The sequence below is a fragment of the Eschrichtius robustus genome, chromosome 6 (assembly GCF_028021215.1).
Source record: "Eschrichtius robustus isolate mEscRob2 chromosome 6, mEscRob2.pri, whole genome shotgun sequence".
In the NCBI taxonomy this organism is placed as follows: domain Eukaryota; kingdom Metazoa; phylum Chordata; class Mammalia; order Artiodactyla; family Eschrichtiidae; genus Eschrichtius; species Eschrichtius robustus.
Genome location: NC_090829.1, coordinates 56,794,962 through 56,822,415, shown reverse-complemented (window position 1 = coordinate 56,822,415; position 27,454 = coordinate 56,794,962). Strand labels below are relative to the sequence as shown.

Sequence of the window (27,454 nt, the reverse complement as noted above, 5' to 3'; positions counted from 1 at the left end):
GGAGAACCATTCTTATTTATTTAACAAGGTCATTTAGAATCCTTTCTCTGTGGAATGAAAATGTCCACTATGTTATATAGCAGCAAGACCACTGGACTCTGTGGGAATTGGGAGTTGCTCTCTGCTGCATATGTCTTGGATGACTTTTGGCAAGTACTCTTGTAAAATCTGGTGATAGAATTGGACTAAATTTCTAATGTTTATTCTAGCTATAGGCTAAGTGATCTCATCACTGTTCATTAGAATTCAGAATGATTTTACCTTACAAAAAGTAATTCCTTATATAAATGGTATGGCCCTGTATTTGGGGCATCAATAAATAGCAGGAGAATGAATTTTTATTTTTTTTGTTTTTTTGAAGAATTAATTGCCTAACAACAGTGTTTTCTATAGTGCATTATCAAAACTTTTAATTATTTTTACTTAAATTTTTATTTTAAATATTAAATCAGGGAGCTATAGAAACTGATTAAGGTTTATAGAATTTGGTGGGAAATTATAGATGCATCAGTCTGAAATAAAAAGTAGTAAAACTTAACTAGAACCAGGATGAGTGAGTGAGATGTGAAAGTTATCTGTGAAAATATTCCTAGGAAATGATTCATTTTAAAGATGAACTTGTCAGTATGTCAATAAGATTTCCTCTGCCTAAACTATCTTCTGAATTCTTAACTGCTGAAAAGAAAACGACCTCTCCCCCTCTCCAACCTCCCTTTCTTCTCCCTTCCTCCTTCCCCCCAGTAGTTAATGGGGAATGTTGGGGAAAATAAGGATTTTTGTTCTGGCTTTACCGAGCACGAAGGCTGACACAGTTCGTCATTCATGTATGAAGATACTTGCTGGGTTCTTTGTGGTACCTGGGTGACTTATTACCCATCATTGAATCTGCTGTTTCTTCTGCAGCACTACACTTTCTCACGTAAGCAGCTCAGCTTAGGCATTTTGAGTGTCTGGCTTTTTTGAAGTTCACGTCTGAAACCTGTGCATTTTTCTTGGTTGTTGGAGTCTTAGCTGTTTGTGGCACGTTTCCCCTGAGAAGTGAGTTGCACAGGCCTGTTGGGTATCTGAGAGCCAAGTGCCATGCCACTGGCTCTCTCTTCTAAGTGCCTGTCCTCAGGTGACTTTGTAACGTGCCACTCACATAGCCTGCGTGTTGTTTTGTTTTGTTTGGGGAGCAGCTTGTAGACTGTATTTTAAATCAGATTATCTCAAACACATTTGCCATCACAAATGTTTATGTTAGTGTTAATTCTGTATATGTGTTAGTGTGAAAGATGAAGAAGGTCAAGATTACACAAATTCGCTTATAGTCTAGCTGTGGACATCAAAGCCATTTCTACACATTTGTAAGATGTGCCAGTAAGTTTATAGATATTGGGTTCAAAATGGTGGTTTTCCCATGAGCCTGAGCAATGTAGTAGTGTTCGGGGTTAAATCTGTGCTGTGTACTATCTCACGTGTTTTTCTCTGGAAATGCCATAACGGAATGCTTTGTGAAAAGTCACCTCTGCCGCCCCCCACACCCACTTCAACTTTGTTTTTCATATAAGAACCATGAATATTCTTTTTTTTGCCTCACTCTTCACTTGCCTAAGTGCAAGTTATTTTAACTCTCATAGCATCTTAAGTCACCATGATTTACAGCTACTTTTCAGTGTAAATGTTTCATGCTACTTTCTGCAGTTATCTTATCGCATTAATAGAACCCAGAGACCAGTAGGTGTCCATTATTATTTAGTGTGAAAACTTTCAGATGTACACGAGAGAGAATGGCATGATGAACTCTCACCCAGCTGCAGCATCACCAGCTTTGTTTCCTGTAACCGCTTTGCTCCCATGTTGTTATGCCTCGTGCTTCCCCACCCCCACCCCCATTTATTTAGGAGCCAGTACATATGTCACATGATTACATTAATATTTCAGTAGGTATCGATGGAAGATGTGGGTTTTTTTTTAAAGTATATACTACAGTACCATTTTCCCACTTGAAAAATTGACAGTAAGTTTTTTATTTGAAAAGGCTTTTAAATATACTTTAAAAAATCATAGTAAAAAACACATAATATAAAATTTACCATCTTAACCATTTTTAAGTGTACAGTTAGTACACTTAAGTGTAGTGTTAATATGTTCACATTGTTGTACAACAGATCTCTAAAAGTTTTTTATCTTGCAAAACTGACTCTGTACTCTTTGAACAAAATCTCCTATTTCTTCCTCCCCCCAGCCGCTGTCAACAATCACCTTACATTTTGTTTTCATGAGTTTGACGTCTTTAAGTATCTTATGTAAGTGGAATTATACAGTATTTGTCTTTTGTGACTGGCTTATTTAACTTAGAGTAATGTTCTCTAGGTTTGTCTATGTTGTAGCTTATGACAGGATTTTCTGCTTTTTAAAAGGTGGAATTTTTGTCTGTATATATCATTTTCTTTATTCATCTATCGATGAACGTTTGGGTTACTTCCAACTTTGGCTATGGTGACGAATGCTGCAGTGAACATGAAAGTGCAAATATCTCTTTAAGATCCTGCTTTCAGTTCTTTTGGATAAACATCTAGAAGTGAGATTCCTGGGTCATATGCTAATTCTGGCTTTAATTTTTTGAGGAAGCTCCATACAGTTTTCCAAAGTGGCTGCACCAGTTAACATTCCCAACACTGATGCCCAGGGCTCTGATTTCTCTACATTCTTGCCAGTGCCGGTTATTTTCTGTGAGAGTTTTTGGCTGTTGTGAGGGTTGGAGGGTTGGTTTGTTTCATTTTGGGGTAGTGAGCACTCTAATAATGGGTGTTAGGTGATGACAGTAATTTCTTAATATCACCATTTATCCTTTTAGTTTGAGCTTTAACAGATTGACAAAATCCATACATTACGTTTGGTTGCTACTTACAGCTTATGCTTTACCTCTTTATTATATTTTCCTTTTTATTTGTCTTGCCAGGGTTTCCTCATTCTGTATTTTGTTAATTGCATCCCTGTAGTAAAATGCCTCTCTTTCCCTTGAATTTTTTAATTTAAAAGATTAATCTAATTCAGATTTTTTTTTTTTTTTGCATTATTTTGGAGTGGGGGTAGGATGGCAGAATATTTTGTAGGTGGTACTAAGTAATTCCATGAAGAGGCATATAATACTTGCTTGTCTCTATTTGTGATGATTAGGTGACCATTGATGATCATTGCCGAGATCATCTCTCATTATTTATTATTTGTAATATTTCTATAAAGAGAAACTTCCTTCATCAGATATTTGGTTACTCTGTGGCACAGTTTGTACAGGAAAGGCATACCAAATTCTTGATTCTTCCCTTTATTCACCAATTTTCTACATCTGTAACTCTATTTCTGTTTCGTAGATAAGTTTATTTTCCAATTTTCAAAGTGCTAAGTTGCTTCCTAGAATGCTGGGAAAAGTAGACCAACAAAGACTTTTTAAAAAGTGTCTCTGTGAGCTTGGGGACTTAAATATTTGATATGTTATTGCATTGTAGTTTTTATTCTTATTCTTAGTATACTCAGATTGTCTTGGCCAAAGGAGCCTTTTTAAATTGACTTCTGAATGTTTTTGACACAACTCTAGTAGTCTCTGAGAGCTTCCTTGCTTTTTGACATAGCAAGATGTTCCTGAGCTCATCTTGCACATGTTCTTCCTTAGTCCCCAAATCAGCTGTGTCTCCAGAAAGTCCAGTTCCTTTTAGTGAAAGCAGTATGTAGAGCCACAGTCTAGTGCTAAGGGTATTCGTTGTTTCTGGATGTCTGGTATGTCTGTGATATATCTGATAAAAATGTTGGATTTTAATTTTTCAGACTTAAATTCTTTGATTTCAGTATTTCCATCCTTTCTCATGCTGAAAAATCTCTTTTTCTAATGGTATTTACATAAACTGGTTTCTTTTGTATATTTATATTATATATAAAGTTATATATATTTAACATATAAATGTATAAAACAATATATTATTTCAAGGTATAAAATACAGAATATGTAAGATATAAATATGTAAATATATAAATAAATATGAAATTATTGTACATAATATAATTTGTATCTTTATAAATATATTTTTATATATTTAAACCAGTACCACCAATATGATTACTGAAAACTGCTTTTTCTTTGGCCCATGACCCACTGGGGGTTTACATTCACAGTATTTTGAAGTACTCAAAGTAAATCTACTTGTATGATTTTTCTGCCAACTTGGTACAGAATCAGGTCCATTTGTTTCATTGTACTTTTAATTTTTAGGATTTTAAAATATTGATTTAATCTTACTTACAATTTTATTGAAAACACTGATATTACTTCAAAGTGAAGTATGTACTTAGTTTCTTCTTCCCCTTATAGGTAACCAAGTTCAACTAGGTTGCTATTTTTAAAAATAAGCAAACCTATGTGTATATATATACTGAACATTTTGGAGATCACCTTATCGTAGTGTATAGAGTTAGTCCTCATTCTTTTTAATAGCTGTGGTGTAGTCCATTACATAGATGTAGCTTAGCTGTTTCATGAATGGCAGTTTTAGGTATGAGCATAAATGTTCATGTAATTTTGAGGCAGTTTGCCAAATTCTTTTCTGTAGATTTTATGCCATCTTATATTTTTTCCAGCAGTGTATGAGGGTGTCTGTTTTCCCACTTGTAAACAGTGTATAGTCAGAACTTTTTGGATATATACATATTTAATCTGATAGTTGAGAAATGGTGTCTCAATGTAGCTCTAATTTGCATCTTAAGTGTTTTAGAACAATTTGTATGTTTTTTTTCTTTGAACTGTTCCAAAGATAAGATAGATTCTCATTTTCAAGAAATGTCTATCAACTTTGTTGACCAATCCCTTTAGGCCTCCTCTTTTCTCTTGTTCTAATTCTACAGTTATCCCACAGCTTCTAAAACTTAATTTTGTTTAACAAGATTTTCCTGCTAAGAATAGAACCTCGCTGACCAGTTGTATTAGGTTTGATTTCCGTGGAATCAAACCCTCGATTATAACCATTTTATTTGAAAGCTGAACCCAGGAAGTTCCTGTGGGGAAGGAAGATAAGGAGGCCAGTACAAGATGCCTTTGAGTAGGTTAATATTTTAGGCAGTTGGGACTCACATCTTGTGGGGACCTCTGGGAGCCAGTATGTAGAGCATGCCTCTCAGCTGTTCCACTCCTGGGTCAAGAAAGTTGGGGTACTTTGTCCGCCAACTCCATTCCTTATTGGTGGAGTTATGCTTTGGGAAGGGCAGGGCATCAGCTCCTTAGAACTTCCCCTCTGACCTAACTGTGGCCAGAGATGACCCTCAGGTGTTTGCAGTAAGAAGCTGCCTAGCTCCTAAGGAAAACTGAGTGATCAGGGGTTATGGGCTGGGCACTGCCAGCCTCTGTTGCATCGATGAATATTCTAGTCTACTGGCAACTATATTTCTCAGTGTAAATTAGTAAATCATTCTTCTCATTCATAGATTGCTCTAGTGTATTTTGTTAACATCTGTTCTCCTAGAACTTGATTATCCCAAGAGAACAGATAAAAGTAAATTTTATGGCTTGCCAGACTGAGGATAAGACCCCAGAGTTGTAACCCTACCAAGAGGTAACTCCCAGGAAGCAGTGTGGTGCGTATTGAGGAGCTAGTGATCTCTTCCCTTTTACTCTCCACTTCTCAAGCGTGTCATCTGTAAAATAATTTGTTCTGTTCACTGTAGAGAAGTTCATTGTCATTATTTATCATCTGTCTTTCACTGTCATGTACTTTTGAAGTGATATTACTCAATGTGAAGCATGAATGGCACTGCCATATAGACAGGATTGTGTGAAGTATTCATTTTATTTTGGTTGAGAATTTATGCCTCTGGAGAACTAATTTTCAAATCAATAGTAAGAGGGTTACATTGAAAAGCTCTCTTAGTTTTGGGAATTTTTTTTTTTTTTTTCCTTTTAATGGATGGAGCTGAAAATAGCTACAGGCTGAATTTCTTTCAGAGGGGTCTATGCCTTTGCTTATGTCTGAGCAAGTATCCCTTTGAAAATGTATGGTTTATTTTCTATTAAAAACAAAACAAATGATAAGCTGAAAAGAGCAGAGCACATGCACATTGGAGTTGTACTTAACGGAATGCCTTCATCTTTACCATTGGATGTCTGTTGTGTGATGTGAGGCTGATACAACTGTCTAAAATGGAACCTGAGTGATTGTGGTTTCATTTGGAAGGCAAAGAAAGTGTGGATTCCTTCATGGATTTAATCCTTATATTAAATGTGATAGTAGAACTTGTTATGGTGAGTTGATGTTGTTATTTAAAAATTGATCTTCATGCTTCAGATAAACTTGGTGTCTGTTCTACAAGTTCTTAGTGTAGGCACCATGCAACCAGAAATAAAATGTACCTCTCTTTTTGTCTCAGGGAAACCCAAAATAAAGTGAGCAAGGACTTCCACCTACATAGAGGGATGAATATTTAATGGAATAATGTTAAAACAAAAGGTGTCCTGTCATTGATTATTTTCTGGCTTTATTTTTTTAAGTTTTTGCAACTTCTCACACTGACCTTACTCTGTTAAATTCAGTCTTAATAGGGTCTGACACATTTAGGATTGAGCTGCCTTGTCTAATATTAGCAATGTAGCCAAATTTGAAACTACAGGCCATATTTCATAGGTGTATGGAAGCCATTTGGGGTCTTCTTCTCCTTGCTTTCTTTCATCAATCCATCCATCTTTCCAGGGGATAATATTGCTTTTTAAAAAAATTTGAGTTTTAAGTTTTTGCTCCAAAGAAAAACTAACATACTGAAGTTTGGTATGTAAAAGACAGGAGTTTCCATATTTAACAGATACTGTTTGTTTGCTTCTTCATGTTCTGTCCTTTTCTGTAAGCCAGTTAATTTCAGTCATATCTTTTGATTTTTCTCTTGGTTCTTTTTAACAGAGTTCCTTCATAATGCCTATTTTTTCTCCTACACTATGGTTACTATTTCCTCCTGTAAGGAGGATCTTTTTTTTAAAAAATGCTAACGTTCTTATTTTTCTACATATTTTTTATATATATATATATATATATATATATATATATATATATATATATATATATATATATATATATATAAAGGACCATCTTGATTTGACATTCATTTCCAGTCAGATTTTAATGGAATCATTTTGAGTTCATTGTAATCTGATATTTTTTAAAAATGATACAGAGCATAAGGGTTTATGAGTTTAGAACAGAGTACATAGAAACATATTAAACGTGTGGGAGACACCAAGAGACATTTTGATTAGTTTAAAGTTTTTTGATATATGAAAAAGTAAATTAAAATCAGACCAAAAATGGAAAGATGAGTGAGTGTTCTGAGAGTAGATACCTTATTTAGATGTCTCTGTAACTCTGTGAGGCTGTTAATATCTCTGTTTTATAGATGAGGAGACCATCATTCTTGTTTATAATCACCTAGATAATAAATTGTAGAGTCTGAAGTCTGAATCAAGTCTGTTTCCACAGTTCTGTCCTCTCTTCTGAGAATGCGTATGTATTTCTGTTCTGATATGGAAATGATAGGAACTGTGACATGATGGAACTGGGGTGGGACTCTGGGTTCTTACAGAGATTGGTTATTGCCCTTTGTTTTACCTGAGGAACAATTAAGGAATAAAACTGTTGTAGAGTCCATTTAAAAAAAATTATATCCATTAAAAAAAAATATCTAGGGGTTTCGGTATTTGCAGATGTACTTAAGCTTTTTGTACTTTTCATTCAGAGGAGGGATTCAATATTTTGGCTGAAATTTCAGAAGCTAAATAAGTCACAGCAAAGCATCTGAATTGAATATTGTGTACTTTTAAAACATTTTGTGTATCCTTCACCAGTCTTTTAATTCATTTGATTGAGAAATGTATTTGTTTTATAAAGTCTTTTAATGTATTTCTTACATACTTTCCCCTCAGTTGTGGATAGGATAGAATGAACATTGGCTTTCATGAAAATAAATATTCAATACTTGTTAATTCATTTATTTTGAAATATACATAAGCCATTTTTTTTCTTTTAGTGCAGTTTCTACCCATAGTAGAGATGGAAATTTATTTCAAAACCAGGCTTTCTCTGATTTGTCCTCCTGCCTGTACCATGGCAGATCTCATAACCATCAGTGGCATACAGTTTTCGTGTGTGTGTATATATAAGGCAGATAAGTCATCGAGACACCTTGGGCCTTGTTTGCCATTGCCTCGCTTTCCCCTCCCCTCCCACCCCACAGCTGCACCTGCACTGGGTAGTGTGGTGGCCACTGTATGTGTAGCTGTTGAGCACTTGAAATAACGACTGGTTGTAACTCAGATGTACTGTAAATATAAAATGCATGCTGGATTTTGAAGACAGTTTTTTTTAAAAAGTGAAATCTCAGTCTTACACGGATTTCAAGAAATGATAATATTTTGATATATTGGATTAAATAAAAATACATTATTAGAATCAGTTGCCACCTGTTTCTTTTTAAGTTTTTCATGTGGCTACTAGAAACTTAAAATTAAATGTGTGGTTTGCACTGTGGCTTGTACTGTATGTCTGTTGACAGTGTTGTTCTATACCTTGCTGGTCATAGCTGCCAGACCTAAAGATTCTCCTTGTCCGCCAGAAACAAGTAATTAGAGCAATGAAGAACTTAAGATCTGGGGAAACTGGAATGACCCTCAGAGTTCCTAAAATAGATCATGGGACTACATTACAAAGCTAAGTAGGTTGTCATTATTTATAAAATGAGAACCCAAGGCTTAGAGAAGTGATGCCAGATCACGTACTTTGTTATAGTAGAGCACCAGGACTTGAACCAGACCCCCTAATTTGTAGTCCAGCTTTCTTTTAAATTCTGTGTTATACACACTGTGTAGAATTTGAATATTCTTCAAAGGTGAATCATGAGTGCTTTCACAGGACCTCAAGAGGAGACAGAATAATAAGGATTAAAGCATCTTGGCTAGAGATCTCTAGGTTTTTTTTCCCACTATAGTTAAGAGCTAAAGGTACAAACTGTGAGGAAATTCTTCTTTTATTAAAATTAGATTTTTATTCTCATCTGTTTGTGTTAATCCCTTATTCAGGAAGATCAGTTATTCAATGTTTGCTCTCCTTTGTCTACACTTATTTTCTTGTCAAATCACTTTTCCCCTAGATTTTTCAGTTATACAGTTTCCGTTTGGTTCTTTTTATACTTTCTACTTCTGAGAAGTTCTGTCTTTACCATCATTTCAAGTGCCTACCTTTAGCCCATGGAGGATGGATAAAATAGCTGCCTTAACATCTTCGTTTGATATTTCTCACATCTAGATCATCTCAAGATTGGCATCTGTTACTGTCTTTTTCTTTGAGAATTAGATTTTCTTGATTCTTGGTATGTTGAGTAATTTTTTTATTGTATCCTGTCAGGAGATGATGATGATGATGATGATAATGATGATGAAGATTATTTTTTTGTCTGTTTGAAAACAGACAGGTTCACTGGAAGTTCTGTTTGTGTCATGGACAGTGGTTCCACTGTGAGTTCAGTGTTCAAAGCCTTTGCTCCGCTGCTTTGGGTCTGCTCCTCACGCACATCCCTCGGTGTTCGTGTGGGATGCTGACGGTGGCTCATATCTTCAGTTCTCAAAGCCTTTGCCTTTTTGAGTGTGTTCTGCATCCACATCCTGGGATGAACTTGGGACTTGCGTTGATGCATATACAGAATTACAGGATCCAGCTCCCAGAGGCCTCTTTTTCCTGGTTTAGTTTGTCTCTTTTGAATCAGGGGGACTGGCTCAATCAGGGTCTTGAGGGGAAAAAACATGAGAAAGGAGGTGTGTCAATTACAGTCTTGAATAAGTGTGTTCTTAAGAATACTAGGGGGGTTTAATTCCAAAAAATGGGGTAGTGGCTCCTATAGGACAAATCCTCCCACAGATAGTGACTACAATCTCTGGACAACATATGAAAAAAAAAAAAGTGTGAGGACACTGTAGAGCAAACAGAAACAAGAAGAAACTGGTCTGGAGTGGTATCTTAAAAGAAGGGAATGGCCCTGGGTGAGCTTCCCATTGCGATGGTGTTTGGTCAGAGGGCAGGCTCCTGTTGGCTGGTTTGCAGTCTTACTGGCTTGAGGAGCCACACAATTCAGAACTACCACAGCAGCTGCAGAGCAGTGGAGCCCAACAGGAGGAAGAGGGGGGAAGCCTAAGAAAGGAAAGAACCACAGAGGTCGAGTACCAAATTCTGTGTATAAACTGTCAAATACGGGGGCTGACCCCTAAACTGGAAACAGCCCAGGTATCCATCAACAAGAGAATAGATAAACAAGCTGTGCTGTATTTGTATCACAGAGTACTATTGAGCAATAGAAAGGAGCAAACTATTGGTACCTGAAGCACTTTTGACTAATCTCTGAAACATTATGCTGAATGAATAAATGTAGCCTTACATAAAACAGGACATAATGTATGATTCCGTTTATAAGATGTACTAAAAACAGGCAAATATCTATTGTGTATTGGGGTGGAGGGTGCAAAGCTAGTTAATGTTGGGGGGAAAAGTCATTGGCAGGGTTTAGAAATGGATGAATGGGTGCTGGGGACAGGGATGAAGTAGGAAAAGACATGTGGGAACTTTCTAGGGTGATGGTAGTATGCTATGTCCTATTAGGGATTAGAGTTACTTGAGTTTATGCATTTGTCAAAACTCATTGAATGGTACACCTTGTAAGTATCCATTGTATTTTGTTTGCATGAAATTTTTTCTTTAAGAGAAAAACCGTACTAAATACTTTATTATAGTTAATGATAGGCAATAATGAAGTTATATATGGGGGAAGTTTACTGATATCTGTAACTTTTTTTGAAATGCTTAAAAAATTAAGATTCATTAATAGATGTGGTAAAACAAGTAGAAGGAAGTGTTAATTTTAAAGTCTTGGTGATAGCTATGTGAATATTCTTTGTACAGTTCTTTCAGTTTTTCTGGATGTGTGAAATTTGCATAATGAAACATTATATTGAATAAAAGATACTACTAGGCAGTATATCTCTAAACTAGTTTCCTGCTGTTAGTATGTTGTTTTTATTGGCTTTCATAAAAATTGATATTTCTTTGAATTTCAAAAATAAGTTAAAGAGTTTACTAAGCTCTGAACTGTTTAGGATGTAGAAAGATATAGAAGTAGAAATAAACAACTGAAGTGGGAGGACAAACATATCCACACAATAATTTGATTACTTCAGAGTGATATAGCAAAATCTCACTAAGATCATTGATAATACATAAATTCTGAGGGAATGGATACATAATTAGAGTATGATCAGAGTTAAATGTAATTAGTGGGAGATGGAATCCCTGGGGTTGCTTATTTTGAACAAGTTTTGAAAATGCAACTAGAGGAAATTATTAGATTCCCTTTCCATTCTTTTAATTGGCCAATTGTGGTTTATAAAGTATGGTTTAGGACACATTTTTTACTGTGTTGTATTCATCCTTCAGAAGAGGAATGCTGCATGATTTTTATGCTAAAATTGTTAGCCAGATTGAATGATGAGAGTTTATTTAAAAAAATAATCTGTATTTTAGGAATATGGTAATTGTATGTTAATGAGCTGTTCTATTAAAAAGCAAATGATCCTTGTTCCAGAATTTTGTAATTCTTTTATAAAGTTTTGAGAGATAAGTATAGTGCTATTAAAAAATATTGATATAATATCCAGTATTAAGTATAACCATTCTAAAATACTGATTCATTTCTTATCCTCAATTTACTCTTCAGAAATCTATTCTGATAGACTGAATTTTTTAGATGTATATATCGGAATAAATTATAAGTGCATAAAGATGAGAGAAAACTGAAATATTAAACTATAAATTGTAATGACGAAATGTGAGATTTTTTTAGCCATTAATTTGATTATCTCAGTTTCTTTTTATTGGCAGTTTTTTTCTTCCCCAATCCTGAAATGAGAACTTTGAACAAAACTAGGCAGTTATTAAATACATTTTAGAAAAAAAAAGTTATATGTAATTAATTGATGTTTAAATGGCTTGATAATTTCTAGTGAGCAGAAATTAGTCAGGTTTGGACTTATTTTTGGTCCTTTGTGTTTTTATTTTTCCAATTATATTGCAATAATAAAAAGAATGACCGTTTCTATTAAAACTTTCTCAAAGCAAATGTGCTGCAAACAAACAAACAAACAAAAAGCAAATGTGCTGCTGTTTTGTGTGCAGCATCTAGCCATTTATAACTGTTCCTAGAATTTTGTATTATTGATCTCTAAATGAGGCGTTTTGGTCTTTGGGAAAATTGTACTGTATGCTGACTTATGTAAGTGGTAGGAAGAATAACAAATGTGCTTATGTTCTACAGATAGAAATTTAGTGAGGAACAATCCAGTGGGCTTCTTGCCAGATACCAACTAGTTATTTAAACATCACATTCTCCTTTAACTGCTAATCTTGGTACCAACGCCTTCCCAAAGGAGAGTAATACTTTACCCAGTACAGTCAACCAGTCCTGAATTTTTGAGGAGCTGGTTTACATCTGTTTGATATTGGCTAAAAACAATACTGCTTATAGTAATCATTAGTAATAGTATTTTTATTAGTAAATAAGCATAATGTTTAAGTGTCTCTGAAAAAGTCATGGGGGAGGGGGAAGTGAGGTAGTTGGAGTAATTGCTGAAAACAGCTTAGGCTCAAAATAGCACCCTAAAGTATGCTTCACATATCATTACTGATTTCTACTGTGTGCAGCTGAGTGTAAGGTTATTTTAATCAACTCATTAGGGCTGTAAATCAAAATACCCAGATTAAAATCGAAAATATATTTCATGTGAGGGAAAATTTTGTTTCACAGATTTTCTGTCTCAGAGATACATGGATATCACAACTATTTTAAGACTAGCCAAGAACAAATTTCATTACCATCAAGACTGCTTTGTTTTTGCCTTTGTTTCTACCAGCCAGAGAGAAATTTTATTAGTGATTCTGAATAACATATTAGGTATTATATTGCCAGGGTGAAATGTTCAAGTGAGTAATTAATGGAATTGTGTGTATGCCAATTTATTTTATAATCACTATGTAATTTGCATAAAGTAAGCTTTAAAAACAAGTTTTCTTCATTGACTGTTTCATTTTATCTTTAAATCCTTTAAAAGATACAGATTACATCCTTTAAAAGAAGAGATTTTTGATAGATTCTTGATTGTAGAGATATGTTTATTGTTTCTCATATACCTAGAGTTTTAAAAGTCTGCCAGGTGAGAATCATAGCATTCACATAAATAAAAAAATAAAGTATAACATCAGCTGATCTATGAACTTAAAACTGAATTTATTAGACCCTGGATGATTAGCTAGGACCAATCAGTTAATTACCTGTATTTAGGAAATTGCAGTTAGGAAACCACAAGTTTTTGAGGCACCAGAGCCTTCCTATTATTTGTTACTTATAGAAGCTTGATTTCTTTCAGTATAGAAAACTTAAACAAAAGGTACTCTTCTCTTTTTATATTTCTGTGTGTCACCAGTGGAAAAAAATGTCATTTATTTCAAATTACCTTGTTGTCAGAAGAAGCCAAGTTCTATTTTGAGAGCTAACCAGGAAAGAAATTATTATGCATAGGGAAAATACTCTCATTAACAAAGAAGGATATCATAGCATAATTATTGTTTTATTGCAACTAAAAGTAATTGTTTAATTTACTCTAATCACTTTTTGTGTCATTTTACTCTTTGTTCAGTTACTTAATTGTGGAAAGTTATGAGGCATTTTATCACCTTAAGTAATTACTAGCCCAAAGGTGTTCCTGTACTGTTTCCAAGATTTACTTGGGCAGTCTGGCTGGTGAATAGGTTTTTTGAGGTCATAATTTGGTCACTCACTGCTAATCTAGTTTAGATGATAATGTTACTTACTAAGGCTGGTATATTGTAAAAACCTTTCTGGAAGTTAAAAGTTATGAAATAATTGCTTTCTGCAGTTCAATATTTGTGAAAATTGTTTTCATCCCTGTTCCACCTGCTGTTTGCAATGTTAACTTTACTGTTAACAAAAATCCTACATTTTATTGCTTCTTCCTAAATTCATCTGTAGAATCCCTCAGTGTTAAAGCTAGAGGAGCCCTTTCAGATTATCTAATTCAGCACCCTCATTTTACAGATGAGGAAACTGAGGCCTTGGACTAGAACAGAGGTCTCCTGACTCAGTCCAGGACTCTTTCTATTACATCATGCTGCCTGATGTTTGTTTATGGAACTCGGCAACATCACATACAGGGTGAGCTTTTCTTTCCCCCCCCCCCCACCCCTCCAAATGAACGCACAAAGTAATTTGCTACTCATCAGCTGCTGTTCATCATTCTTAACTTTCATTTTCCTTTTTTACCCATACCTATTTTAATCCATAATATAGCCCAATTACTCATGACTTTATTTTGCTGCTACTTCTTCTTGGCATTTGACCATTATTTTTAAGAGCTAAACTCCTAGTAACAAGGTTTCTTATCAGTAACCACGGTAGCCTTACCAGGCACTATAGCAACAGTAGATTAAAATTCATAACAGGAACGATTTATGGAATCTTAGGTTTAGATTTAAAAAGTGAATTATAAGTAGGTAAGTACAAGAGTGTGTATATGAGATCTAAGAGCAGATGTGATACCAAATATGAAAGCAATTTTTTGGTGAAATAACAAAATGCCAAGAAATATTAGCCAACAGTGTGGCATGGTTGCAGTGAAGTGCCTTGTCCTGTGAACTCATGGATTTAAACACAATTGTGTTTTAGATTATTGAATTATTTTCTGTATTGATGCGCATATTGTCCCATTTTTGGCTAGTGAGAGTCTCTTCAGGTTGGTTCCTATGTCCTTTAGATAAGACCTTAGTTTTAGGTAGCTGTCTTGCTTTTTGGTTTGACAAGGTGTTACAGGTTTGTATGGTTTTCAAAGGTAACTCAAGGACTTCTAAGTTCTTGTAGTTAAGTTTAAGATTTATAAGTTTCTGTAGGACCAAAATATCATTTCCACTCTTCCATTTTTAAAAAAGTTTTTTATAAACACTGTCCATCATTAATTTTGCTTTTTATGAAATTAGGAAAAGATAAAATCTTTCAGCTTAGACAAAATTAACATGCTTCTCTTGTAGATATTTTTTAAAATCTCTTGTTTCATGTCTCTGAAATAACCATAATGTTAACCTCTAGAATTTTAGAGGTTAACTATGAATGCTGGATAAGTTTGTTGGATTGGTAGAATACTGCCATCATAGTCACACCTTACATCACTTACATATGTATTATATATATGTGTTACTGGAATTCTTTGACTGTTTAGCTATTTATCAGCCATCTTATAGGGTCCCTACCCACCTGCCAGTTAACTAATTGTGTTTTGTGTTTCAGGTGAAATCAGAGGTCCAGAAATATTACGTGACAGTAGTTTTTCTGAAAAGATATCTGTGGGGAGAAGGATTGTAGGATGTTTTATTTTGACAGTCATAGTACATGAATTGTGCTTTGATTATATTTCTTACGCATGAGAGCTATATTTTATGACTTAGGAAGATGTGTGTATATATATATATATATTTTATAGCTATTATGTGTTGAGTGCTAGAATATAAAGTACAGGCTGCCTTTTAAATGCTTATAATTTGGTAGTGACTAAAAAATCAAATATGCGCAATAAAAGGTGATATAATAACAGTGTTAACATGTAAATTATAAATTGGCTTTCCATGCACTCCTACCTACCTGTGAGGTTCGTAGATTAGATTTTATTTCTATTTTTCAAACGAGAAACTGGGGCTCAGGGAAGTTAAATGACTTGATTTAATGTCTTAATGTCAAAAACAGTAGCATTTGAAAGAAAATAGCAACATTCTGATTTCTAACCTAACAGTTGTTTTTTAACTACTGCCCAGCTTTGAAAAGGGTTTTTTTTTTTTTTTAAAGAAACAAAAAAACAAAAAACTATGCTTTGGGGTACAGGTGGAAAGGAGGAAGCATCTTTTTCAAGGTTGGCGTTTGAATAGGCTTCATAAGGAGATGACATTTGAAGAATAGAAAAATTTCAACACTTGTAGTTGGAACAAAGAGCTTAAAAAGCAGAAATGTGGGAATTGGGGGGATGTTAGAATGATACAAATAAATTCACCTGAAGGTAGAGTACATTCAAGGAAGGTGCTGTACAGGTAGATGGATACTTTGAGACCATATGGAGAAGGAGAACTTAAATGCTTCGATACACAATTTAGAGTGCATGTGGAAGCTAATAGATAGCGATGAATACATGTGACATAATCAGGGTTATGTTTTATGCATAGATGTTAGAAGACAGTATGAAAAGACCTAGGAGACATTGAAGTTATTATAGTAATACAGGTGGTAGGTACTGCAGAAAGGAAGGCATGGTTGAAAGTGGCGTTGTATAGGTAAGAGAAGATGGAATCCAAAAGATTGCAGGTAAAAGCTGAGATAGAAAATTGAATCCAATATCATACTAAAATTTAAAGTGTTGGTGAATGATGGAATTAGTGATAGTTACAGGCAAGAGGAGAAACACGTTTGGGAGTGTAGGGCATAAGTTGCCGCCAGTAATGCTGAGCGATGATATCTAAAAGGACGTAGATATTTGCACATCAGTCAGCTGGAACTGGAATGTTTGGAATGGGAAAGATGAGGGGATGTGTTAGAGAGTGGCATGCAATGGGAGAGATGGTGGTTTTGTAATTCTTCAGAGTGGATGAGATCCTTGGGGTAGTAGAGTGAAGATCAGAGGGCTAAAAAAGAAGTCAGCTGTACACGTGTTAGGGCAGGAAGAAAAATCAGTGAAAGAGATAGAAGAGGACAGAATCAGAAAGTCAAATGTTGGAAGTTTAAAGATTTTTTTATTTCAGTCTTCTCAAATGCTGGAAATGGCAAGGAGTGTGAAGTAATGAAGGAGTATGAAGACCTGTTGAATTTCGAGTTGATTAGTAACAAAGTTATTTAGAGTCCATAAAATTTTAACAATAACAGATGTTTTTCTTCTTTATATGTGTACATGTGTTCTTTTACTTAAATGCGTGGATATGCTTATACTTCTTGTTGTGTACTTTTGTCTTTTGCTCCCTCCTCCATCAGTTTATTGTTTTTTGATGACTTTATAATCCATGAATATTATGAATGTACCACGATCTTGTTTTGATACTCCCCTTTAATGGGCGTTCACTGTATTTCCTCCCCCCGCCCCCACCTTTGCCACTAAAAAAGTGTTCTTAAAATAAACATCCTTAGGAATTTGTGCTTTTATTTCTCTATGTTGTAGAGTATATGTATTAATTGAACTACGTGACACTGCAACTGTGTGACCATTGTAACAAACAGACAAAAAAAGGGAAATCCTTATGTTCCAGTCTAGTGTTTTTACTTTTACTAAAAAGTCGCCAGATTGTTTTCCAAAGGGTTTTTTTTTTTTTCACATTTCCACTTGCGCTATGTAACCTATCCCCACATTCCTGCCAGAAATAGACATTCTAGATCTTTTAAATTTTTACCAATTTTAATGAGTATAATTTTATTCCATGTTACTTTGATATGTATTTTCTTGATATCTACTGGATCTTTATGTACTCAGATATAGCTGTCTTTTCTTGTATAGTATTTGAGTTTCCAGTTGGTTAAAAAGATTTTTTTCCTGCTCTCTAGATTGGACATGTAGCCTTGATGTTTCGTTAAGATGTGTTGATATATGTGAAGTATCTGTGTATATGTACACACATACACATATATACACAAACATACACATTTCTCTGCTTTAAATATTTTGGAATTAAGTTTTGTCTATAGTAAAACATGTGGGCCCACTTTTCTTTCCTTTCAAATGGATAGTTACTTGTGACAGCTCACGTCTGCACAGTAATACAGCCTTTTCCTTTGTTCAGATCTTTGTATTTTTCAATTGAATATTATGTTTGGTGACATAAATCTGTGCCTTTGCTGTTAGTTTATTTTGTAAATATTTAATAGTTTTTTGCTCTTGTAAGCGGAATATTTATTTTCTCATCTGTATTTATAGGTGCTTACTACTGGAGCAGAGAAAAGCTGTGGTTTTTGGTTAACCACTGTATTAAATTCCTTTACAAAGGGCTAGTGATTTTACTAATTATATAGTATATGTAGAAGACCCAACAAATGACAGATTCAATGTTAGAGACTATTTTTTCTCTTTTGTATCTTTTTCTACTATTTCCTCAGAGAGGCAGCACAAGATAATAGGATGAATAAAAATAAAGATTTTTGACTTGAGCAAAAAATAAAGGAAGTTCTAATAACTTTTACCAAAGAAGTAAGGCCACCTGAGATTGAGGGGCTTTTAGTGAGATAGGGTCCCTAAGAGAAGTTGAAATTTTTGAAAATCCATGATGGCAAGTCTGATAAGGAAGTTAAAAACCTAATAAAATGACTGCCAAATAGCTCAGAGGTTGCAGAATGGTTTTAGACACAACATGGTTTGGGATTTATATAAGTTACAGTGCTTGAGTTGGAATTGGTAAGACTACGTGAGTTAAATGTCACAGTTGTTGAAATGTCTGATCAGTAGATTTGCATGAAAATGGAGGGAATGCAGATATAGTTCAGGAGGATGATATGGGATTGGAGGACGCTGAAAAGCATGAGTAACGTGACCTTATCTTGAAAACCTGTTCAATTAGAAACTGAGTAGAGAGGGCAGACAGCAGAAGCAAGAAGAACTACAATTCTTCGGCCTGTGGAAGGAAAACCACATTCACAGAAAGATAGACAAAATGAAAAGGCAGAGGACTTTGTACCAGATGAAGGAACAAGGTAAAACCCCAGAAAAACAACTAAATGAAGTGGAGATAGGCAACCTCCCAGAAAAATAATTCAGAATAATGACAGTGAAGATGATCCAGGACCTCGGAAAAAGAGTGGAGGCAAAGATGGAGAAGATGCAAGAAATGTTTAACAAAGACCTAGAAGAATTAAGGAACAAACACCTAGAAGAATTAAAGAACAAACAAGCAGAGATGAACAATACAATAATTGAAATGAAAACTACACTAGAAGGAATCAATAGCAGAATTAACTGAGGCAGAAGAACGGATAAGTGACCTGGAAGACACAATGGTGGAATTCACTGTCGTGGAACAGAGTAAAGAAAAAAGAATGAAAAGAAGACAGCCTAAGAGACCTCTGGGACAACATTAAATGCAACAACATTCGCATTGTAGGGGTCCCAGAAGGAGAAGAGAGAGAGAGAAAGGACCTGAGAAAATATTTGAAGAGATTAGAGTTGAAAACTTCCCTAAAATGGGAAAGCAAATAGCCACCCAAGTCCAGGAAGCACAGAGAGTCCCAGGCAGGATAAACCCAAGGAGAAACATGCCGAGACACATAATAATCAAATTGACAAAAATTAAAGACAAATTATTGAAAGCAACAAGGGAAAAATGACAAATAACAGACAAGGGGACTCCCATAAGGTTAACAGCTGATTTCTCAGCAGAAACTCTACAAGCCAGAAGGGAGTGGCACGATATATTTAAAGTGATGAAAGGGAAGAACCTAAAACCAAGATTACTCTACCCAGCAAGGATCTCATTCAGATTCGACAGAGAAATCAAAAGCTTTACAGACAAGCAAAAGCTAAGAGAATTCAGCACCACCAAACCAGCTCTACAACAAATGCTAAAGGAACTTCTCTAAGTGGGAAACACAAGAGAAGAAAAGGACCTACAAAAACAAACCCATAACAATTAAGAAAATGGTAATAGGCACATACATATCGATCATTGCCTTAATCGTGAATGGATTAAATGCTCCAACCAAAAGACACAGGCTCACTGAATGGATACAAAAACAAGACCCATATATCTACTGTCTACAAGAGACCCATTTCAGACCTAGGGACACATACAGGCTGAAAGGGGATGGAAAAAGATATTCCACGCAAATGGAAATCAAAAGAAAGCTGGAGTAGCAATACTCGTATCAGATAAGAGAGACTTTAAAATAAAGAATGTTACAAGAGACAAGGAAGGACACTACATAATGATCCAGGGATCAATCCGAGAAGAAGATATAACAATTATAAATATATATGCACCCGACATAGGAGCACCTCAATACATAAGGCAACTGCTAACAGCTATAAAAGAGGAAATTGACAGTAACACAATAATAGTGAGGGACTTAAGCACCTCACGTACACCAATGGACAGGTCATCCAGACAGAAAATTAATAAGGAAACACAAGCTTTAAATGACATAGCAGACCAGATAGATTTAATTGATATTTATAGGATATTCCATACGAAAACAGCAGATTACACTTTCTTCTCAAATACACACGGAACATTCTCCAGGATTGATCACATCTTGGGTCACAAATCAAGCCTCGGTAAATTTAGGAAAATTAAAATCACATCAAGCATCCTTTCTGACCAAAACGCTATGAGATTAGAAATCAATTACAGGGGGAAAAAAACCGTAAAAAAACACAAACACATGGAGGCTAAACAGTATGTTACTAAATAACCAAGAGATCACTGAAGAAATCAAAGAGGAAATCAGAAAATACCTGGAGACAAATTACAATGAAAACACGACCATCCAAAACCTATGGGATGCAGCAAAAGCAGTTCTAAGAGGGAAGTTTATAGCAATACAAGCCACCTCAAGAAACAAGAAAAATCTCAAATAAATGATCTAACCCTACACCTAAAGGAACTAGAGAAAGAAGAACAAACAAAACCCAAAGTTAGTAGAAGGAAAGAAATCGTAAAGATCAGAGCAGAAATAAATGGAATAGAAACAAAGAAAACAATAGCAAAGATCAATAAAAATAAAACCTGGTTCTTTGAGAAGATAAACAGAATTGATAAACCATTAGCCAGAATCATCAAGAAAAAGAGGGAGAGTACTCAAAATCAATAAAATTAGAAATGAAAAAGGAGAAGTTACAAAGGGCACCGCCGAAATACAAAGCATCCTGAGAGATTACTACAAGCAACTCTATGCCAATAAAATGGACAATGTGGAAGAAATGGACAAATTCTTAGAAAAGGTATAACCTTCCAAGATTGAACCAGGAAGAAATAGAAAATATGAACAGACCAATCACAAGTAATGAAATTGAAACTGTGATTAAAAATCTTCCAACAAACAGAAGTCCAGGACCAGATGGCTTCACAGGTGAGTTCTGTCAAACATTTAGAGAAGAACTAACATGCATCCTTCTCAAACTCTTCCAAAAAATTGCAGAGGAAGGAACACTCCCAAACTCATTCTATGAGGCCACTATCACCCTGATACCAAAACCAGACAAAGATGCTACAAAAAAAGAAAATTACAGACCACTATCACTGATGAATATAGATGCAAAAATCCTCAACAAAATACTAGCAAAGAGAATCCAACAACACATTAAAAGGGTCATACACCATGATCAAGTGGGATTTATCCCAGGGATGCAGGGATTCTTCAGTGTATGCAAATCAATCAATGTGATAACACCATATTAACAAATTGAAGAATAAAAACCATATGATCATCTCAATAGATGCAGGAAAAGCTTTTGACAAAATTCATCACCCATTTATGATAGAAACTCTCTAGAAAGTGGGCATAGAGGAGACCTACCTCAACATAATAAAGGTCATATACAACAAACCCACAGCGAACGTCATTCTCAGTGGTGAAAAACTGAAAGCATTTCCTCTAAGATCAGGAAGAAGACAAGGATGTCCACTCTTGCCACTATCATTCAATATAGTTTTGGAAGTCCTAGCCACGGCAGTCAGAGAAGAAAAAGAAATAAAAGGAATACAAATTGGAAAAGAAGAAGTAAAACTGTTAACTGTTTGCAGATGACATGATACTATACATGGAGAATCCTAAACATGTGACCAGGAAACTACTAGAGCTAATCAATGAATTTGGTAAAGTTGCAGGATACAAAATTAATGCACAGAAATCTCTTGCATTCTTATACGCTAACAACGAAAGATCAGAAAGAGAATTTAAGGAAACAATCCCATTCACCACTGCAACAAAAAGAATAAAATACCTAGGAATAAACCTACCTAAGGAGGTAAAAGACCTGTACTCAGAAAACTATAAGACACTGATGAAAGCAATCAAAGATGACACAAACAGATGGAGAGATATACCATGTTCTTGGATTGTGAAAATGACTATACTACCCAAAGCAATGTACAGATTCAATGCAATTCCTATCAAATTACCAGTGGCATTTTTTATAGAACTGGAACAAAGAAATCTTAAAATTTGTATGGAGCCACAAAAGACCCGGAATAGCCAAAGCATCTTGAGGGAAAAAAACAGAGCTGGAGGAATCAGGCTCCCTGACTTCAGACTATACTACAAAGCGACAGTAATCAAGACAATATGGTACTGGCACAAAAACAGAAATATAGATCAATGGAACAGGATAGAAAGCCCCGAGATAAACCCACGCACCTATGGTCTACTAATCTATGACAAAGGAGGCAAGGATATACAATGGAGAAAAGACAGAATCTTCAATAAGTGGTGCTGGGAAAACTGGACAGCTACATGTAAAAGAATGAAATGAGAACACTCCCTAACACCATACACAAAAATAAACTCAAAATGGATTAAAGACCTAAATGTAAGACCAGACACTATAAAACTCTTAGAGGAGAACATAGGAAGAACACTCTGACATAAATCACAGCAAGATCTTTTTTGATCCACCTCCTAGAGTAATGGAAAAAAACAAAAAAAAACAATTGGGACCTAATGAAACTTAAAAGCTTTTGCAAAGCAAAGGAAACTACAAACAAGACAAAAAGGCAACCCTCAGAATGGGAGAAAATATTTGCAAATGAATTAATGGGCAAAGTATTAATCTGCAAAATATATAAACAGCTCATGCAGCTGAACATTAAAAAACAAACAACCCAATCCAAAAATGGGCAGAAGACCTAAATAGACATTTCTCCAAAGAAGACATACAGATGGCCAAGAAGCACATGAAAAGCTGCTCAACATCACTAATTATTAGAGAAATGCAAATCAAAGCTACAAGGAGGTATCACCTCACACCAGTTAGAATGGGCATCATCAGAAAATCGACAAACAACAAATGCTGGAGAGGGTGTGGAGAAAAGGGAACCCTCTTGCACTCTTGGTGGGAATGTAAATTGATACAGCCACTATGGAGAACAGTATAGAGGTTCCTTAAAAAATTAAAAATAGAATCGCCCTATGACCCAGCAATCCCACTACTGGGCATATACCCGGAGAAAACCATAATTCAAAAAGACACATGCACCCCAGTGTTCATTGCAGCACTATTCACAATAGCCAGGTCATGGAAGCAACCTAAATGTCCATCGACAGACGAACGGATAAAGAAGATGTGGTACATGTATACAGTGGAATATTACTCAGCCATAAAAAGGAACGAAATTGGGTGATTTTTAGAGATGTGGGTGGATCTAGAGACTGTCGTACAGAGTGAAGTAAGTCAGAAAGAGAAAAACAAATATTGTATATTAACGCATACATGTGGAACCTGGAAAAATGGTATAGATGAACCGGTTTGCAGGACAGAAATAGAGACACAGATGTAGAGAACAAACGTATGGACGGACACCAAGGGGGCAAAGTGGCGGGGGGCTGGTGGTGGGATGAATTGGGAGATTGGGATTGACATGTACACACTGATATGTGTAAAATAGATAACTAATAAGAATTTTTAAAAATTCAAAAAAATAAGTGTAAAGAAAGAAACTGAGTAGATCAAAGATATAAGGAGTTTACAGTGAAAAAGATGGTGTGTTGTTTTGTTTACAGTTACAGGATTTAAAGATAAAGAAGTTTTTGAAGTGTGTAGCGTGATGCAGGCATGGTTTGTATGACCCGAGGAACTTGTTAAGATCGACACGCCTGGGCTGTACTTCTGACTTGCTGACACTTAATTAAGACTTTTCCGAGTTGTCACAAAGTTTATGATATTACTTTGAAGAAGCTGCCACAGGTGATTTTGATATACCACACTAAGCGAGAGTCACTAGTGGGCTAGAAACTGGAATGTTGTCTTTTTCTTTCTTCCACCCCTTTCTCCAAAAAGAAAAGAAAACGGAGATACAAGTTATTGAAGTTGAGAGGGTAATAGAGATCAATAGAGGAGTGGATGAGAAGGAACACTGAGTTGTAGTCATCACTGAAGATTATTTTTTGGTCTTTTTAAATACTACTGACTAGTGGGGAAAAAAAACGTTATTCATTTATTTTCAACAAATAATAATTGGGTGCCTCTTATGAATCAGGCTATATTTCAGGCATAATTAGTGAATATTAAGGATTAAGTGTCTCCTCTCCCGTAGCTTGCATTTTGTTTTTAGCTTGCATTTTTTGGTAAACATGAATAAGCTGTCATTCCTAGAGTATTTAATTGAGTCACCACAGTGTTTGAGATATCTAACCTATCCCACACATTGTATGATCCAGTATGGTTTCTTTAGAGTAGTGGTCTATGTAAATAAAAAATTAATTTTGAAATGAATGTTTTCATTTGCTGCTATTACCTCTAACTGCTTTTTTATTGTTGTAAGTATTGCCCTGAAAGTTTCCTTTACCACTAATATAAGGAGGTACAGAAAAAAGAGGTGAACGCATTTCCATTACATAATGGGAATGAGGAGCATTCCTTCAGTTCTGGCAGTCTTGAGTTTCAGCACAATATGCTTCTTAAATACAGAACAGTTGAAAGGAAAATAATTCCAGACTCCTACCTACTGGCTGTGAATAGGTTGAAAACCTTTCCTATATTAGATAACCCTGTGATAACTGATCGAGTAACCAGAAACTGAGAAAAGTGATGGAGGTTCCTCTTTGTTTCATCTTCTCGCTCTTCCCTTCCTCTCCAAACCCAAATCTCTGTATAAGTTTTGATAATAGCAGATGCTTTGTGCTCATGTCTGTTTTGCAATCACTATTTTCATGGGTTCAGTTTTACATACTGCTCACATCTGGTACTATAGCCATCCATTTTAGATTTTTTTAAACCAGTTTTTTAAGGAGAAAATGACTGTATATTTACATGTAAATGTTTTGAGGTTTTAATTAATAGGGGCAGCCTAAACCAGGAGGAGAAAAAAACCTCTTGTTCCCTTCAGCTCTAAAACCTATGATTCTTAATATTTTATATATTATAGGTTGTATCAGTTAACACTTATTTTATACCAGCAGGCCCAAAGAAAATAGTACTTTTTTCCTGATTTGTATTATATTTATTATAATTTATATTTTGGGCTTTTAGGTCAGTAGAGTACTTCTAAAATGCTGAGAAACCTTGCAGTAGAGTGAAAATAGGTATGAGTTGTGGGAACAATTTTATTCTTAGAAATGTATATGACAGTTCAAATGTTTATTGTTTCTAACTTATGTATTCATTTTCATTATAGCATATTTTATATGTAACATTTTTATCATAACAATTACTCTTTTTATAACTATATAGGTATTTTAATTGAGGTTGAGTGTTTTTGAGATCAGTGGCCTAAACAGAACGTCCTATTTTTTTGAAAGAATGTTTCTTTTTCCTATTGTTCAGAGAATTGTATAAGAAAATTCTGCTCCAAAAAGCAGTTTTTAGTTACATAATTGAGATTAAAAACAAAGAGTAACTTTTCCATTGCACCCCGCCCTCCCCCGCTGCCCCCGACCACACCCGTGGTCACTCTGAGCTCCAGGCTCCTACTAAGCTGGTGCCGCCGTCATCTCCCACCAGTCCCCATCATGATCATCTACCGGGACCTCATGAGCCGTGATGAGATGTGCTCCGACACCTACAAGATCCGGGAGGTCGCGGACAGGCTGTGTCTGGAGGTGGAGGGGGGTGATGGTCAGTAGGACAGAGGGTGACATTGATGACTCGCTTATTGGTGGAAATGCCTCTGCTGAAGGACCCAAGGGCGAAGGTACTGAACACATTAATCACTGGTGTCGATATTGTCATGAACCATCACTTGCAGAAAACCAGCTTCAAAAAAGAAGCCTACAAGGAGTACATCAAAGATTACATGAAGTCAGCCAAAGGGAAACTTGGAGAACAGGGACCAGAAAGAGTAAAACCTTTTATGACAGGGGCTGCAGAACAAATCAAACACATCCTTGCTAATTTCAAAAACTCAGTTCTTTATCGGTGAAAACGTGAATCTAGATAGCATGGCTGCTCTGCTGGACTATTGTGAGGGTGCTGTGACCCCACATATGATTTTCTTTAAGGATGGTCTAGAAATGGAAAAATGTTAACAAATTTGGCAGTTACTTTGGATCTGTCACCTGTCATAACTGGCTGGCTGCTGCTTTTCATCCACACAACACCAGGACTTAGACAAATGGGACTGATGGCATCCGGAGCTCCTCGTTTGTTTTGACGGTGATTTATTTGGAGCTGAGGCATTGTTTTCGAGAAAAAATACGTCATGTAGTTTGTCTAAAAATAAAATGCATTTAAACTAAAAAAAAAAAAAAAGATTAAATATCTGATGGTAATCAAGGTGTTTTACGATACTAGTAAGAAAACTTACTACTAATTCCTTGATGTTTTTGAAGTAAACTGATTCTGAAGTTGATGTCTCTGGGTGTAGACAGTATTCTCTTTTCCCTAGATGTGTTTCCTTCTTCAGGAAAGAGATGAGGTTGAGAGCAATGAGAAGAAAAAGCACTTTCACTCTCTCAGTTCTGTTTTGTGTGTGTGTGTGCAGTTTTTTTTTTTTAAACTATTTATTGAGTACCTAGCATGCCTTTGCATCATATTGAAGGAAGAAGGCTATTCTAATACCTGTACTTGAGAAGCAGAAAATTGATCAGCAATTTGATAGCCAGTCTGGTGAAAACCCTTGGAATATGTCTAGATGAATTTATACCAAGTCATCTTATCTGGAGTTGTTTACTATCCAGAGAAAGGAGAGTCAAGCCCAGGATTTCATATTCAAATCAGGATCAGAAAACTAGGATACATGTTGAGTATGAAATAAGTCATTGTATTGTCTCTGCACTCACTACCCTCATCCTTATAGATTTCCTTATCCTTCCCATTCATTACTGTGGAGAAAAGGCTAGGCTTCATATGTTACAGTGGTCTAGAAAAGATGAAAGGCTTATGAGAAACTGGAAGAGGTAAAGAGAATTAAAATTTTTCTTTTGCCTTCCAAACGACATTTTCAGATGGTTACTTTTAAACAGAATCCAAACAAGGTCTGCAGACTGCTTTTGGTTGCTAAATTTCAGTCTCTTCCACCTGTTGGTAGAAAAAAATTTGTCCTGTCAAATTCCCCACATTCTGGGTTTGGCTAATCACATCCTTGTGGTATTACTAATACATTCTACTGTCCTCCTGTAACTTCTGTACAGTGCTAGTTGAGGTATGATTAAATTCACTTTTAATTCTTTG

At 35.4% G+C, this 27,454-nt stretch overlaps 1 protein-coding gene and 1 pseudogene across 4 annotated transcripts in view; both read left to right on the top strand.

Moving 5' to 3' along the window:
- TBL1XR1 (TBL1X/Y related 1) overlaps positions 1-27,454 on the top strand; it is a 177,619-nt gene that overhangs the window by 87,366 nt on the left and 62,799 nt on the right. The window lies entirely within an intron of this gene.
- Positions 25,795-26,310, top strand: LOC137765628 (translationally-controlled tumor protein pseudogene; annotated as a pseudogene).